Genomic DNA, 14934 nt, shown 5'->3' on the forward strand with positions numbered 1-14934 from the left:
TGGATCATGCGACCAAACCCGTCTCTCTGAGTGTGGCCAACAGCGGGGGCTGACTGAGAAGCAAAGGACAATGGCTCTGGGCTCTGATTCTTCTTCATGGACGGGCTCTGTGGGAGCCTTCTCAGCTTGGTCGATCACCTTCCTGGACCTGGGGGGAGTTGGGAGGACCTTGGTCTTAGCATAGAGTGGGGAACCCTGATGGCTCCTTGGCCTTGAGAGGGAGGGAGGGGAGGTATGGGTGGAGGGGAGGGGAGGGAAGGGGGAGAAGGAGGGGAGAGAAAGGGGAGAAGGAGGGGAGGGAGGGGGGAGGAGGAGGGAAGGAGATGGTAATTTTTAAATATAAAAAAAAATAAACCATGAGGAAAAAAAAAAAAATTAAAAAAAAAAAAAAAAAAAAAAAGAAAGTGGAAGGGGACAAGTCGGGAAGAGGAAAGGGACAGGGCATGGGTGGCAGGGGAACAAAAGAGGGTGATGGGGTGAATATTTCCAAAATGTATTATATACATGGATGAAATGTCATAATGCAACACATTATTTTGAATAATCACATATGCTAGTGAGCACAAGATCCAGGGCAGCCAGGACTACATAGTGAGACCTTGTCTCAAAACAAAACAAATGGATGGTGGTGGCGCACGCCTTTAATCCCAGCACTCAGGATGCAGAGGTGATCTCTGTGAATTCAAGGCCAGCCTGGTCTACAGAATGAGTTCTAGAACAAGCTCCATAGCTACGGAGAAACCCTGTCTCGAAAAAAAAAATTATTGGGGCTGGAGAGATGGCTCAGCACTTAACAGCACTTTCTGCTCTTCCAGAGGACCCGAGTTCAATTCCCAGCAACCACATGTGGCTCACAACCATCTGTAATGAGATCTGGTGCCCTCTTCTGGCCTGCAGGCATACATGCAGACAGATCACTGTATACATAATAAATAAACAGTGATATGCTCCCAGCTAGAAGGTAAGAAGTGTCGCCATTAACATCCATAATATCGATAGTTCCTGAGCAGCTGTGTCCCAGGGACGCCTTGAGCACTGAGGAAAGAACAGGGAGGCTCTTGCTGTCCTGGATATTTTCCTGCCACCAAACACCTTTCTGGAGGTTTGAGGTTAGAGTTGGAAAGGAAAATATAGTGAAAATGAAAGCTGGGGAGAGGAGAATGCCCTGCTGTGAAGATGGAGCATGCCGAAGCACGCCAGCCTCCAGATGTGACCAACAGCTGGGGAAACAGACCCCCCACACACACAGCTCCAGAAGATGCACCAGAAGCCCAGGCTTTTGTTCCCCAGGGAACTTGTGCAAGAAACCAGGAAGCCAAGAAAGCCCCGGGAGCCCCACCCTCCCCAAATATCTGCACACTAAAATCTTTTTAATAAGGAAGTGTTGTAATTATGAAGAAGCATAAATTCTTTGAGACAGACAAACTTATGCTTGATAAATAACTGAGCAGTCCCAAGGAGGCTTGGCTAGTATCAGAGCGTCCACAGGAACAGATGAGGGGTGATGGCTGTGAGAACTGAGGGGGGCTGCCCATCAAGAGACAAAGGGATGCCCGGTCAAGGAGGCTTTGGGAGACGAATTTAAGGGTTTAAGAATTTTGTCAATGTAAAATTTAGGTGGTCAGTTAATTCTTTAAAAATGAATTTCAGCTTAAGACGGGGGGGGGCGGGGGGGGGCGGGGGGAGGCTGGAGAAATAGCTGTCAGTCACGAGCATGAATTACATCCCCAGCATCCAAGTTGTTCTTAAAAGCCAGTCATTTGTTTTCCTAGCAGGGGAGAGGCAGAAACAAGCAGATCCCTGGGGCTTGCTGGTGAGCCAGCCTAGCTTTATCAGGAATCCGGTTCTAGTGAGACCCCTTATCTGAAAAACAAGGTGGATGGCCTACGGCGAATGACACGGACCTCACACGCTGCCCTTCTGCACAGAGCAAACTATGTTTCTTTTTTGTTTGTTTGTCCAGGCAGGATCTCTCTATGTAGCCTGGCTATCCTACAACTCACTATGTAGACCAGGCTGACTTCCAACTCACAGAGATTCACCTGTCTCTGCCTCCTCGGTGCTGGGATTAAAGGCTTGTGCCACCACATCCAGCTAAGTGTGTTTCTTATAAATACAAATAACAAGATAACTGTAGAGGATTTTAAAAATTAAGACATCATATATACTCACAAAAATATATTGTTATATTGGCTATTCTGTCGGCCTTCAGTTGTACATGGCTCCTCTGTGACTTCTAAATGTATCATAGAGCCCTGTAACCATGTGTTCAACAGGGGTCATCTTGCCCTGACAAGAGGTAAGGTTGGGCAGAAAGAGAGAGGTGGCAGAGGCACAAACAACTCTTACTGACTGGTCCACCCAAGGCCACAGTCCACAGAAACACAATGGACCTTCAGTATTAAGCTTTCTCACGCTCTGTCCTGTGTTCTGGGGCCTTGCTGCTTTCTCCGGCATGGGAATAGCTTTTATTTTCCTGGGTCTTTGGGAAGATTCTTTAAGGAACACATACCAATCCTGAATCGCTCTAGCTCAAACACTTCATCTGAGACACTTTCTGTGACTTTCTCAAATTATAAAACATCTTTCTGAGCTGGGCACAGTGGCTGAGTTCAAGGCCAGCCAGGACTACACAAGAGACCCCGTCTTTGCCAGCGATGTTGGTGCACACCTTTAATCCCAACACTTCTGAGGCAGGGGCAGGCAGACCTTTGGTCTACAGAATGATTTCCAGGACAGTCAGGACTACACAGATAAACCCTGTCTTACAAAACCCAAACCAAAACAAAAAAGAAACCCTTTCTCAAACTCCACCCCCAAAATATCTTTCTGATAGCTGATTTCCAAATTTTGCTAAACTTTCCTAAGCCCGCATTGCAATTTTTAAAATCAACAGCTCTTTGGCAAGACATATCACCAACTACAGAATAATATTAAAATAAACAAACAAACAAACAAAGCCACCCAAGAGGTGGCACAGACAAAGGGTACAGAGATGGGATTCAGTAGGGGCATGTGATGTATGAAGCCTGTGCAAAGGCCCAAATTGACTCCTGAGTTCATGTTTGCATGTTTACACACACACACACACACACACGCACTGCTTCTACATCAGAAAATGTTCCTAAGTTTCCTTTTAAAGTCTGTGATGGGAAAGGACTCTTCTAAGTAAATGGTCCAGCATTTCTCATGTCTGATCGTCATTCTCCACCTCAACACTTGGGGCAGTTCCCACAGAGTCCCACCCAACTATCTAAAGAAACCCTCCGGCACTATTGTGCTGGCCACGGGGCCGTGTTAGCTGTTCAAGGCCAGGTTAGCTTCTCTGCACTCCTGTTCCACTCGATCCCACAGTCTCATTTTCCCAGCCCAGGAACGACCGGCAGGCAGCAGGCCTCCAGCACACAGCCAAGCCTCCTTTTTCCGTTCCTTGCATCAGCAGTAAAATGGACTGGGCTTTTCATCTGGGCTAAATTCTCTCCTGAAAGTGACTTCCAGCCGCAGCCTCCAGAGGTGTCATGGCCAGTTCTATATCCCACACAAAGGTTTGCAATCTTCCTTGCTCACTACCTCACACTTCTGAGGCTGGCTTGCCTTGCTCTCCAGTAAAAGCATTCCTGGCTAAAGACAGCACACCACCCCCCACCCCCCCACACACACACACTGGCCCCTTGCCCCGGACAATCTGATTCCAATGTGCTCAACAGATTTATAATGCAATGATGTTTATTACGTGACTCTAGGAGCAATTTATAAAATGAAGCATGTCTTTCTTTCATGGTGTCTAAAGTTCTTTAAGAACTGTGACCTTCCAGTAAGTAATACTAGTGAAATACAGTAAATGAAGAAAGGGGCTGGGGAGGTGTGAGTTTGCCCTGCAAGTGTGAGCCTGGGGTCAGATCCTCGGAACTTATGTGAATGTTAGGTGGAATCAGGGTTGAGAGACAGAAGATCTCAGAGGAAAACTGGCTAGCTAGACTAGCTATATGTTGCGTTCCTGGATCAAGTAAACAACCCTGCTTCAATAAATAAGACGGAGTGCTCAAGAAAGACTGGTTGGTAACCATAAACTGCCACACAAACTCGTACACATGTGCAGCTTCGTACACATAGAGCCCACATGTGAACACAGACAGCACACACCCTACATACATACACATAAAAGAACAAGCATGAAGGCTGAGACGAGTAGGTGTTAAAGGCAAGCAAGGAATGTGGGCATCTTTCCTAGATGCCACGGAAGGATCTCTTGCAAGTACATGACTTGTCTTTCTCTAGGACAAAAATAACATCAAGATGCTACCCTAAGCAAAGAAAAACAAATAGAAAAAGGTCCACTACATTCAACGACTCACTGTCGTTTGCAGAATAATACCTGGGAAAACAACATGAAAAAAAATGAAAGCGTTAGAGCTCCTGTTGGAAGAGCAACTGGACTGAGGGAAGATGCAGAGAGAGGTCGGGCTGGAGAGGAGGGAGCATTTAGCTGCGCAGGGTTGCTGAGGGGAGTGATGTGGTGGAGGGTGAGGTGTGTGGTGGGGAGATACTGGCATCCTCATGGTGCTTTGAGAGATAAGCAAGGCTGAGAGACCCTGAGCGGCAAAAAAACAGGAACACTTGTTTGCCAAAGCATACACATTCCAATCCACTGATACAGTTCTAGTAAGTTCTTTAAAATGTGCGGCATAGAACAAAGGAAACACTAAAAAAGGTGAGAGAGCGTCTAACTCAAGACTTCAAGAACGGATGTGATTCAAAGTTAGATATGCCAAAAACGGATTTAGACCAACCCCGGGATAGATGGAGGAAGAGTGAGTCTATGGCAGATTGACTAATCACCACCTGCAGGTAAAAAACACAGAAAGTGAAAGCAGAGACCTCCGTGGGCTCTAGACAGTTACAGAGATGGAGTCCTTACTGCTCCTCGGCTAGACAAGGGCTCTGTCTTCACAGGCACTGCAAACGCCATTACACAGGGAAACGGGGGCTCAGCATGGTTCAATCACGTGGGCCTTTGAATACCTGTTTTGCACCGCATCCAGAAGTTGACAGCAACTCTGCCTACCTGGGGCTAAGCTCTTACACTGGTCCAATTTAAAATGATGCATATATTCTACTATGGTATATGTTAATGCTTTATTTACTTATTTATTTTTGAGAAAGGGCTTCACTCTGTAGCCCAGACCAGCCTGGAACTCACAATGCCAAGACCAAGCTCACCTTAAACTTGCAGCAATCCTCATGCCTCTGCCTCCAGAGCGCTGGGATTACAGAATGTCTCACCAGGCACTGCCACCATTTATATTTTAAAAGAAGTGGCATCAAAGACACATCCACAGGAATTCATCCTCATGGGTTGTAACATGCCATCAGGGATGAACCAAGACTAGAGACACAGCCAACATTCCAGGGATGAAGTAGAAACCCCTGGGAATGTGTTACAGCTCATGAGACACTGTTGCCATGTGGACAAGCCCAGCCAATGGTCAGAACAGAATGGTCCCCTGGGGTGTTTCAAATTATTCATTTAGTTACAATCAATCAAAAGAACATAGGCTTTGGAAATAATTGTCCTTATTCAAAATTCAAATTCTGTTGCATAGTAGAGGCCTTGCAAACCCTACAGAGGTTACGGTATATTCTTAATTTCTGTTTTCTTGTGAAGGTGTTACTGTTAGTTAAAAGCATATTTAGGTCAGAGGATAAAGAGGAGGCCTTAGATAATGGGGAGAAAGTGTAACATTAAAAATTAAAGAGAACCAGATATGGAGATTCACATCTGCAACCCTATCACTCAAGAGGCTGAGGCAGGAGGATTACCAGGACTGTGAGGCAAGCCTGAGCTGCAGAGTGACGCAGTGCCTAAAATCAAATACTGTCTGCACCAGCTAGCATTTATTCCAGCTGCACGGCCTTTGGCAAGTCATACACTCTGAGCTCCATTCTATAAAATGGATATAGCACCCACTCTCTCAGGATGGACAGAGAGATATCAGGACAACCAGTTAATATTAAGGAGATGCCGCACACTAAATCATTAAGACAAGTCTCGCCGGATTAAGTAGAAATTTTACTTCATTTCTCTTTAAACTTGGGCTATATTATAACAATGCCAATGACTATAGATTAAAATACTACAGAAGGTTTAAAAACCATCGATGAGTCTGATGCCTATAATCCCAGCACTCAGGAGAGAGAGGCAGGCAGATCTCTGAGTATGAGGCCAGCCTGGTACAGAGCAAGTTCTAGGACAGCCAGGAAACAAAAAGAAATCCTGTCTCAATCAATAAACCAGCCATAATAATTTGATAAAAACTGGGCCTTTGGAGTTAAGAATATTTCTGGCTCTGGCTTGTTTGAAAAGATAAATTTTACAGTGGGCGGAGGTGGCCCACACACCTTTAATCCCAGCACTCAGGAGGCAGAGGCAGGTGGATCCTGTGAGTTCGAGGCCAGCCTGGGCTACAGAGCAAGTACCAGGACAGGTTCCAAAGACACACAGAGAAACCTTATCTCAAAAAAAAAAATTGCTCTTCTTTGGGATGTAACTAATTGATAAGATTGGCTAGTACCTATAAAGGCCCGGATTCAGTCAACCAGCACAGAATAAACTGGACATGATAGCATACTCCTTCTAAAGCCAGCGCTTGCGAGATCAGACGTTCAAAGCCATCCTCTGGTAAATAGGAAATCTGAGGCCAGTCTGGACTACATGAGACCAATAAAACAATAAAACTCACAAGATTTGGTTAAATAAAGTGCACAGTCAGTCTGAGAAACAGATTAATGTCATTAGCAAAGGCTTCAGGCGATTTTACCGATAAGAACAGTAAATCATGCTTACTGCCTTCCACAGACATGGAGACGGTGGCCCTACCTGCTGTCAGTCTAGAATACAAAAAAAGGAAATGTTTGTGCTTGCAGAACTGCCCTCTACTTCCCAGCTGGCCTTAAGTCATAAGAAATTCTATTATCATACTACTACTACAGATTTGTGTAGATCTAACCCGAGAGCTTTGTCCACAAGTCCAGCGTGGATTGCGAATCAGAGTAAGAGAGTCTAAGAAGTTCGATTACAGCCAGTTTCGTAGCTTTGTACAAATCATTAGAAAATAAAGAGAGGCTTGGCGGTTTGCAGACTGGTGTGAACCAAGAAGTTTAAAATCACTTGTATTCCTCTGTCACCTAAATGGCATCTCATTGCCTGGTCCACTCTAAAGTCCTGTTCCAGCTTCAGAAAGCCACTGCATACCTGGGAGAAACGCGACCGTCAGTTGGGGCCACACTTCTTAGACTACTGCAGGCTCTAACGGATCCTGCAAGCCTCCGAGCCAGAGCCAAACTCTCACAACGATTACTTAAGTCTTATTTTTTTTCCACTTTAGGGAGGATAGGAACCCGAAAATGCTTAGCCGAATTGCTGTTAGGTTAAAATGCTTAAGGACTTGGAAACACAGTGAAGTTTTGCCCTCACCCTGTAATAAAACATCCGCACAAACATGGGGTCCAGGGGTGGGCTGAGCCATTGCAAAGCCAGGTAAACTCGGAGGATTTGAAAATAACTGAAATCTGAGGAACACAGCAGAGTGGGGGGGGGGGGGGGGGGGGAAGAATTGACTATTGGACAAGAGAAAGGCTTTGGCATTTACAGAGCACACCCTATGGCTCCTGGGGGGTTGGCTCCATCTGGAACACCTCTATGCTGGGAACCACAGAAAACGACGGATCAGCAAGGCTCTGTCTGGGATGAAGGCAGATGTCCTGGCCGCAACTGTGGGCCTAGACACCTGACCTCCGGGCTGTGGGATGCGGAGCAGCCCCCTCCGTCGTCCCCCCCCCCCCCACCGGTCCTGCAGGTGAGCGGGCTGGCGCTCACTCGATCCCCACGGAGACCACGGGTTTCCCCCTCCTTCCTCAAAAAAGTGTAACTTCGGGCATTCCTGGGAGGCGAGGGGGTTGGGGAAAAGAGCAGAGAAAAACAGGCCCCAGCATCACCGGGGTTTTGAAGGTATGGAAAAAGGAGACTCGCCCAGGCCATCCCTGCCGCGACCGCGTTTTCTCCTCGTGCGCCCCTCCCCCAGTCCCCAGAACCTGGTGCGGTCGAGCTGCGCTAGGCGCCAGGCTGGGGGTCCGTGACACGGACCCCAGGGCCCTTGTGGGTTGGGTGGGGTTGGGATAGGCGGGCTCCCGGGACCGCACGCTGGGCAGGCGACCACATTGTGCCTGTCCCAGAGCCCAGAGGAGGCAGGGACACGAATGAGGCAGGGTGGGCGCATCCGGGTTGGGGCGCGCCGGGAGGACTGAGTCGAGTGGCCGTGTGTCGGCCGTCCCTCTCCATCCCTCCGTGAGTCCCCAGCCCTTACCTCTGGGGGCGAGGGTGTTGGCAGGAGAGGGTGCCGGGGCTCGGCGAGCTGTGTCCGGATTGGGCTCAGCGGCGGCCAGCGACCTCTGGGTCGCTGCTCATGGCTTGTAGCGCCCAGAGTGCTGCGGCCGCGGCCAAGGCAGTGCCTTGGTCCTCGTCCTCTTCGCGGGCTCCGAGCCGGGACGCAGCTAACGCCCCAGCTCCGCAGCCCGGTTCCTCCTCCCCGGTGCCTCCCCGGCCGCGAGCGGTGCCGCCTCCAGCGCCGCCCCGCGCACAGCCTGGCCCGCGGCAGCCAGCGCCGCCCAGCGCCCGGCCCCGGGGTCGCTGCCGCCTGCCGAGCCGCCGCCGCGGTGCCAGCCCCGCTGTGACGCAGGCAACGGTGCCCGGGAACTTCCTCCTCTGCAGAGACCACCCGGCGCCCGAGGCGGGCGGGCCTGCGCTGCAGCTGGCTATTGAGCACGGCTTTTCGCTCCGGGAAAGCAAGCCTCTCCGCCGCTGGATGATTGCGCTGCTCGGAACCGCCCACCTGGCGGGCACTGCAGAGGAAACCAGCTGCATCCCCAACCTCCCATGCGCATCCCTAACAATGCCAGAAAGCGGGTGGCTTCTGTGCGGGCGGCGTCGACTCCCACACCGCAGCTCCTCCTGGAGCTTAGTTGGAGCTAGTGGCCGTTGCTAAAAATAGCCCTCCTGGGAACTGCTGGAGGGTCAAGATGGAGATAACCCTGCCCCGGAGAACCGAAGGTTGAGGAAGTGGGTAGAGAGGGCGGTGGGATACACTGAGAGGGACAGAGGAGAAAGAAAAAACTCAGTGTCCATAGAACACGAAGCCTCAAGTCCCTGGACAACCTCAAGCCTGGTGTCCCGCTGGCAGGAGTCCCCATCTGCCCGACCCTGCCAGATGGGCTTCTGGGCTCTGACGAGCAGGTGCCACTCAGTATGAAAGCTCCGCCTACGATTTTGTGTGCGCGCGAGGGTGGCCTGTGTGTGTGTGTATGTGTGTGTGTGTGTGTGTGTGTGTAAGAGTTAACAGCGTGCACCAAACCACCTGTTGTTTGGACCATTGTGAGGGAGGGGTGCTATTCTACCCATTGATTTGAACCGTGGGTTTCTCCTTCCATCCTTCTGCCCAATTATAGGTCGAAAGCGCAAACCGACATCCTGAAAGCTTGCAGCTCCCTACATAGAAAAATTCCCCGATGTGTGTAGGGGGTGGGGTGCAGACAAGATAACTGTAGCGGAGTCTGCCGGGAGTGAGAGCTTTGTCAGGCCCAACTGACGATTACTCTGTCCTGGCAGCCTGGGAGAGAGAGAGGAGAGGAAATGGGTAGCCAACAGCCATTAACTAGTTTGTGTGCTTTTGCACAGTTACGTCTTTAGAGGGCAATCACTTCCCAAGGAATAACAAAAAAAGAAAGAAAAAGTCCCCCCCCCCCCCGATTAACTGTTCTTATGGATCATGAAATAAAATACTACACTGTCTCTAATCCCAGTTCCATTGTTGGCTCCGAAGACAGCCTTTAACCCCTTCAGGCCTTAGGGGAATCACTCTTGCATGAGCCTCATTAACTTCAAACAGGCCAACAACCTGGGGTGGGGTGTTCCGCGGTGGAAACAAGGTGGGGTCTCGGGGTCTCTGGGGGAAGGACAGAGACTGGTTTGGGCAGTTTGTTGGGAGGGAGGGAGATAGAGAAAGAAGAAATAAAAGAAGGAAGGGAGGGAGGGAGGAAAGAAAGGAGGGAAGGAAGGAAAGAAGGAAGGAAGGAAGGAAGGAAGGAAGGAAGGAAGGAAGGAGGGAAGGAAAGAAAAAGAAACCCGAATACCCTGTAACCCAGCAGGTAGTGTGGGCCCATATTTCTATATGGTGTGGCAGCCAGGCTCTGAAGCCATAAGGCCCCACCTGAGGTGGTCATATAGCCCTGCAGACAGGCTGTCACTGCCCTAACAAAGGGTCAGGATGTTGTTGCTCCTTTCTTTGTAATTTGGAGGATGCCTGATAGAGATGCTGATTCAAGTCTGTATGACAGCTAGCATACCCAGCAGACAGGTAATTGTGGACATGCCTGAAAGCCATTCACCTGGTTACCTAGGAGACAGAATGCTAATGTATTTCCCTGAAATTAAGTTTTGGTATAAAGGCTGTTTGGAGAATAAACAAGAGGAATTCATCAGGATGTGAACTCAGGATATCATGAGGGATCTCTGAGAATCTCCCTCCCGATGTAAACCATGTGAGTCATGTCTTTATTCCCATCTCCTCCACTCTGGTCCAGAGAGAGATAGTTTATGTTGGGGTCTGGTAGAGAAATAATTGAGGGTCGTGGCTAGCACCAGACCCGGACAAGGTAGATGCAAAACTGTTCCACGAGGTAGCTCCCAATCCAAACAATTTACTTCAGGGACTGGGATGGGGATGCCGCTCATTGCTAGTGTCTCCGGTGGCCTCGAGTTCGGATCACATACACCAAACATGAATCTCAGAAAAGCAAATCCTAAAGCTGAAAACCTCCTGTGCGGTATCTTAGTCTCCAGCTCATGTTTCCCCAGGCCACATCAGCACACGGTTGTCTTCAGCATCCCAACTAAGCTGAGGCATGCTCACCTATTACTAAGGAACCACCAACCCCTAGCCCAGTGCTCCTCAACTTTCCTGACAGGGCAGTCCTCTAATACAGTTCCTCATGCTGTGCTGACCCCCTCCCAACCATAAAATCATTTTCATTGCTACCTCATAACTAATTTTGCTACTGTTATGAATCATAATGTAAATATCTGATATGCAGGATAGCTGATAGACAACCTCCGTGAAAGGGTCGTTCATGCCCCCCTCCCACAAAGGGTCGTGACCCACAGGTTGAGAACTGCTACCCTAGCCTGCTGGTGAAGGAGAAATGAATTCGCCTCTGCTCTTAGCACTGCTCTTTTTCACACACCCATCAGTGATCTAGTTATAGCACCACAGGGACCTGAAAGGATTCCATATACGCCTAAAGCACCAAGAGAGTGAACCAAGCACTTCCCATTGTAAGTACTTGATACGTGAGTACAGTTATTGAAATCATTCCCCTTTGCTGTCTTGAAAAGCACAAGAAGAGGTACAATGTTAAGTTTTGGAATGAAGTATGCATCCCTTTGTCAAGACTTCTCTAGAGTTGCTTTCTGCCTGGACCCAGACCTTGTTTGTGATGACACAGGCTTTCAGTGTGACCAGGACAGTTCTGCATCTATAGACAGGTAGTTGACAATGCACATTAAATATGGAGTCTAAAAGCCGTGGCGCTATACTATTTTGGTCATCTTTTCTTATTTGCTAGCATATAAACATCAAGTCTAGTCTTTCCAGTTAACTCAGTCCACATACTTAGCAAGCTCTCTGTAAAAACACTGGATGACTCAGCAGTGGGTCAGCATACGTGAGTGCTTGGTCCTGAAGGTCTCGGCAAAGTACAAAGGCTCATTTGTTGACTTCGGGGTGTTACAGAGAGGGAATCTGGCAAACGCATGAGACTGTAAGTCTTCATCTTCAAACTGTGGTTCAACTTCAGTGAGAGAAGAGATTGTTGTTGGCTGTTTAAACTGGAATTCTATCGTGACTTTATATGCATGTCTCCAATCCCTTTCTCCCACTCTGAACTGGGGACAGAACTCATGACCTCATTTTGGGCAAGCCCTCTACCCTAGAGCAAGTTGTCATTCTGAGCTTCCAGACTCTCGAGTTCCACATCCAGACTCTACAGATGCCAGGTAAACAGTTAAACATAGACAGTTTGGATAGGGAGCTCAAGTAGGCTTTTCTGGACTGGGCCAGGCTAAAGGTCCAGGGTGAGAACTGTACACATCTGGGCTCAGATTCCATGCCACCAGCTCTGTCGTCTTTAGCTTCTTCCTTTGAACTTCAGCTCCCTCATCTCCTTCCTAGACCTTCTTTAGGGCTATGGTGAGACTGGCCTATCTTGTATGTGGTGTGGAAATGGTGAGGTGGGTGCCTTGTTTTATTGTTAGCTTCAGGGAGAAAAATCCCCCAAACTGTAACCTCATACTTTGAAGGCACAATTAAAGACTTGGTTTGTCAGGTGCTTGCATCTGGAAATTTTTTTTTCTCCTTTGTGTTATCACAGCATTTAGTTACACGTCTGCTTCACCATCAAGTCTAGGCGCTTCCCCAGTGTACATCTTCACACCGGCTATCAGTACCTAGCCCTTCTCTTAAATTCTAATATTTTAAAATTTGGTTTATACAGATTCCTTCAGTATAACTCATACTGTAGGCTCTGAAATCTGAATACTCTCGCTAGTAAATAATTTGTACTTAATAATGAATATGTATGAAAGTGCCAGATATTTTGTATGCTAATTTAATACATTTCAAAACTCTTAATCTCACTTTAAAAGTTATACTAAAATTATGTATTTTATACAGGCATGGGCCATAACACCTGATTTTTCAATGCTGGAATTATTCTTTAGGGTAAACGTGCTGTTTTCGTTTTGTCTTGCTTTTTAATGTCAGTTGATCTGTTTGCTAAAAACGAAAGTCAAGTTTAAGTTCTCAGTCAAAACCAACCCCAGGGTTTTACTCTCGAATCCTCTATGCCATCAACACATCCACTAACCAGACCTTTTCTGGCGTTGTGGGAAGGAACTGAACAGAAAACATCCTGTTTTAAGTTTCAGCTGTTAACATTATTGCAACAATTTGAGACAAATTGAGTTACAGCTTTGAAATCCCCACTTTAGACCATCACAACCCCTAAAACAGTGGGAAGAATGCCTTTGCGTGGAAATGGCCTCTGCTCAGGCAGTTCACTGGGTAGCGTGGTGATGGTAGCGGAACGGGCACCAGACAAATGACCTAATAACAGGCCCAGTGACCTATACATAGGATACTTTAAGTCTTTAGATCCAGGTCAGGTGAGAACTCAGCTGGTAAAGGTGCTGCCAAGCTTGACAACCTGGGTTGGTGCCCTGGAGCCCACAGTGGAAGTAGGAACACACATACACACACACAAACACGGGGCGGGGGAGTAAAAATAAAAAAAAAAAATGCTTCTAGATCAAATTCATCTAAAGAAGAGAGAAGACTTTGGTTCAGTCTGTTTGTGAAATTTTCTATGGAAAGAGTTTTGAACTAGTGTGTGCAGTGTACATGTTACAGACCAATAGAAGGTTCCTTTGCACTGGCTTATTTACAATCACCATAGCCCCATGAAATGGACAGCGTCAGTGTCTCCTGATGACAGAGGATGAGCCAAATCCCCTTAAACTCTTTCAGCAAACCCAAGGTCACATAGCCTTGAAGGAAAGAGTTATATGTGAACCTAGAGGAGCCTGACTTGGGAGTCACACACAACTCCTCAATCCTGTGAGAAAGAGCAGGTGTTTTAGACAAACCTGTCGCTGTTAGTGGCGCAGCCACTCTTTTAAAAGTTTTATTTCTTTTCTTTTTGAAATGTAGTATGTGCATGCATGTGTGTATGTGCCGTGCACCGCATCCCCATGTCTGCGTTCGGTGCGCTGGCACCCAGTTCGCGAGATTCGGGCAAGGGGCAGGAGGTTAAAATACACAGACACATAACAGACAGAGAGACAATGACACGGGTCATCCTTGAATTCCTCAAGAATGCCCCCTTTATTGTGTTCAGGGGCAGATTATATAGAGATAGCCATGCCCCAGCCAAACCCACCAGAAACCACTCTCCTGCCATCAGGAACTCCTGAAGGTCTCGTGCTCAGAGCAGCTGTAGGCACTCAGATCAGGGGATTACAAGAAATTCAAGATCTGGGGTCTTACTGCTCCCAACATCGATTCTTGAGGAATTCAAGGATGACCCGTGTCGCTGTCTCTCTGTCTGTTATGTGTTTGTGTATTTTAACCTCTTGCCCCTTTCCTGAATCTCGCGAACTGAGTGCCAGCGCACCCAACGCAGACACGGGGTGCGGTGCACGGAAATTGGAGGTCCCAGCTGAGATTTCAGGAACTCCTGAAGGTCTCGTGCTCAGAACAGCTGTAGGCACTCAGATCAGGGGATTACAAGAAATTCAGGATCTGGGGTCTCACTGCTCCCAACATGTATGTGTACGCAGGTACACATGGGCCATGGCACACATGTGGAGATCAGAGGACAGCTTTGTGTAGTTGTTTCGTGTAGTGTCTTAGGGTTTCTATTGTGTTGAAAAGACACCATGACCACAGCAACTCTTATAAAAGAAAACATTTAATTGAGGTGGTGACTTACAGTTCAGAGGTTCAGTCCATTATCATCATGGTGGGGAACATGGTAGTGGGCAGGCAGACATGGTGCTGGATTAATTCACAGAATAAACTGATAAGAAGGGTTGCTAGGTGTTCTGGGTTATCTAAATTCAAACACAGATTATTTGGCACTTGTTATGGGTTGGGTCTGAAATGTTCCCCCATGGGCTCAGGTATGTGAACACACAGTTCCAAGCTGTGGGAACATTTGTGGAAGGTATAGTGTCTTTTGGGAGGAGACATGGCTGGTGTGTACAGAGCCATCAGGGCCTCAAGAGATTCTGGTTCTGTCTTAAGTGTGCTTGCCACGCAACCACAC

At 48.0% G+C, this 14934-nt stretch overlaps 1 protein-coding gene across 1 annotated transcript in view; it reads right to left on the reverse strand.

The window, feature by feature from the left end:
* The window catches only part of Lrrc8c (leucine rich repeat containing 8 VRAC subunit C), an 84636-nt gene extending 76076 nt beyond the window's left edge, over positions 1–8560 (reverse strand). The window contains exon 1 of the mRNA XM_038314332.1: positions 8364–8560. The gene's annotated coding sequence lies outside the window, so the exon portion shown is untranslated. The remainder of the gene's footprint in view (positions 1–8363) is intronic.
* Positions 8561–14934: the final 6374 nt, after the last annotated feature.

The sequence above is a fragment of the Arvicola amphibius genome, chromosome 1 (assembly GCF_903992535.2).
Source record: "Arvicola amphibius chromosome 1, mArvAmp1.2, whole genome shotgun sequence".
Classification (NCBI taxonomy): domain Eukaryota; kingdom Metazoa; phylum Chordata; class Mammalia; order Rodentia; family Cricetidae; genus Arvicola; species Arvicola amphibius.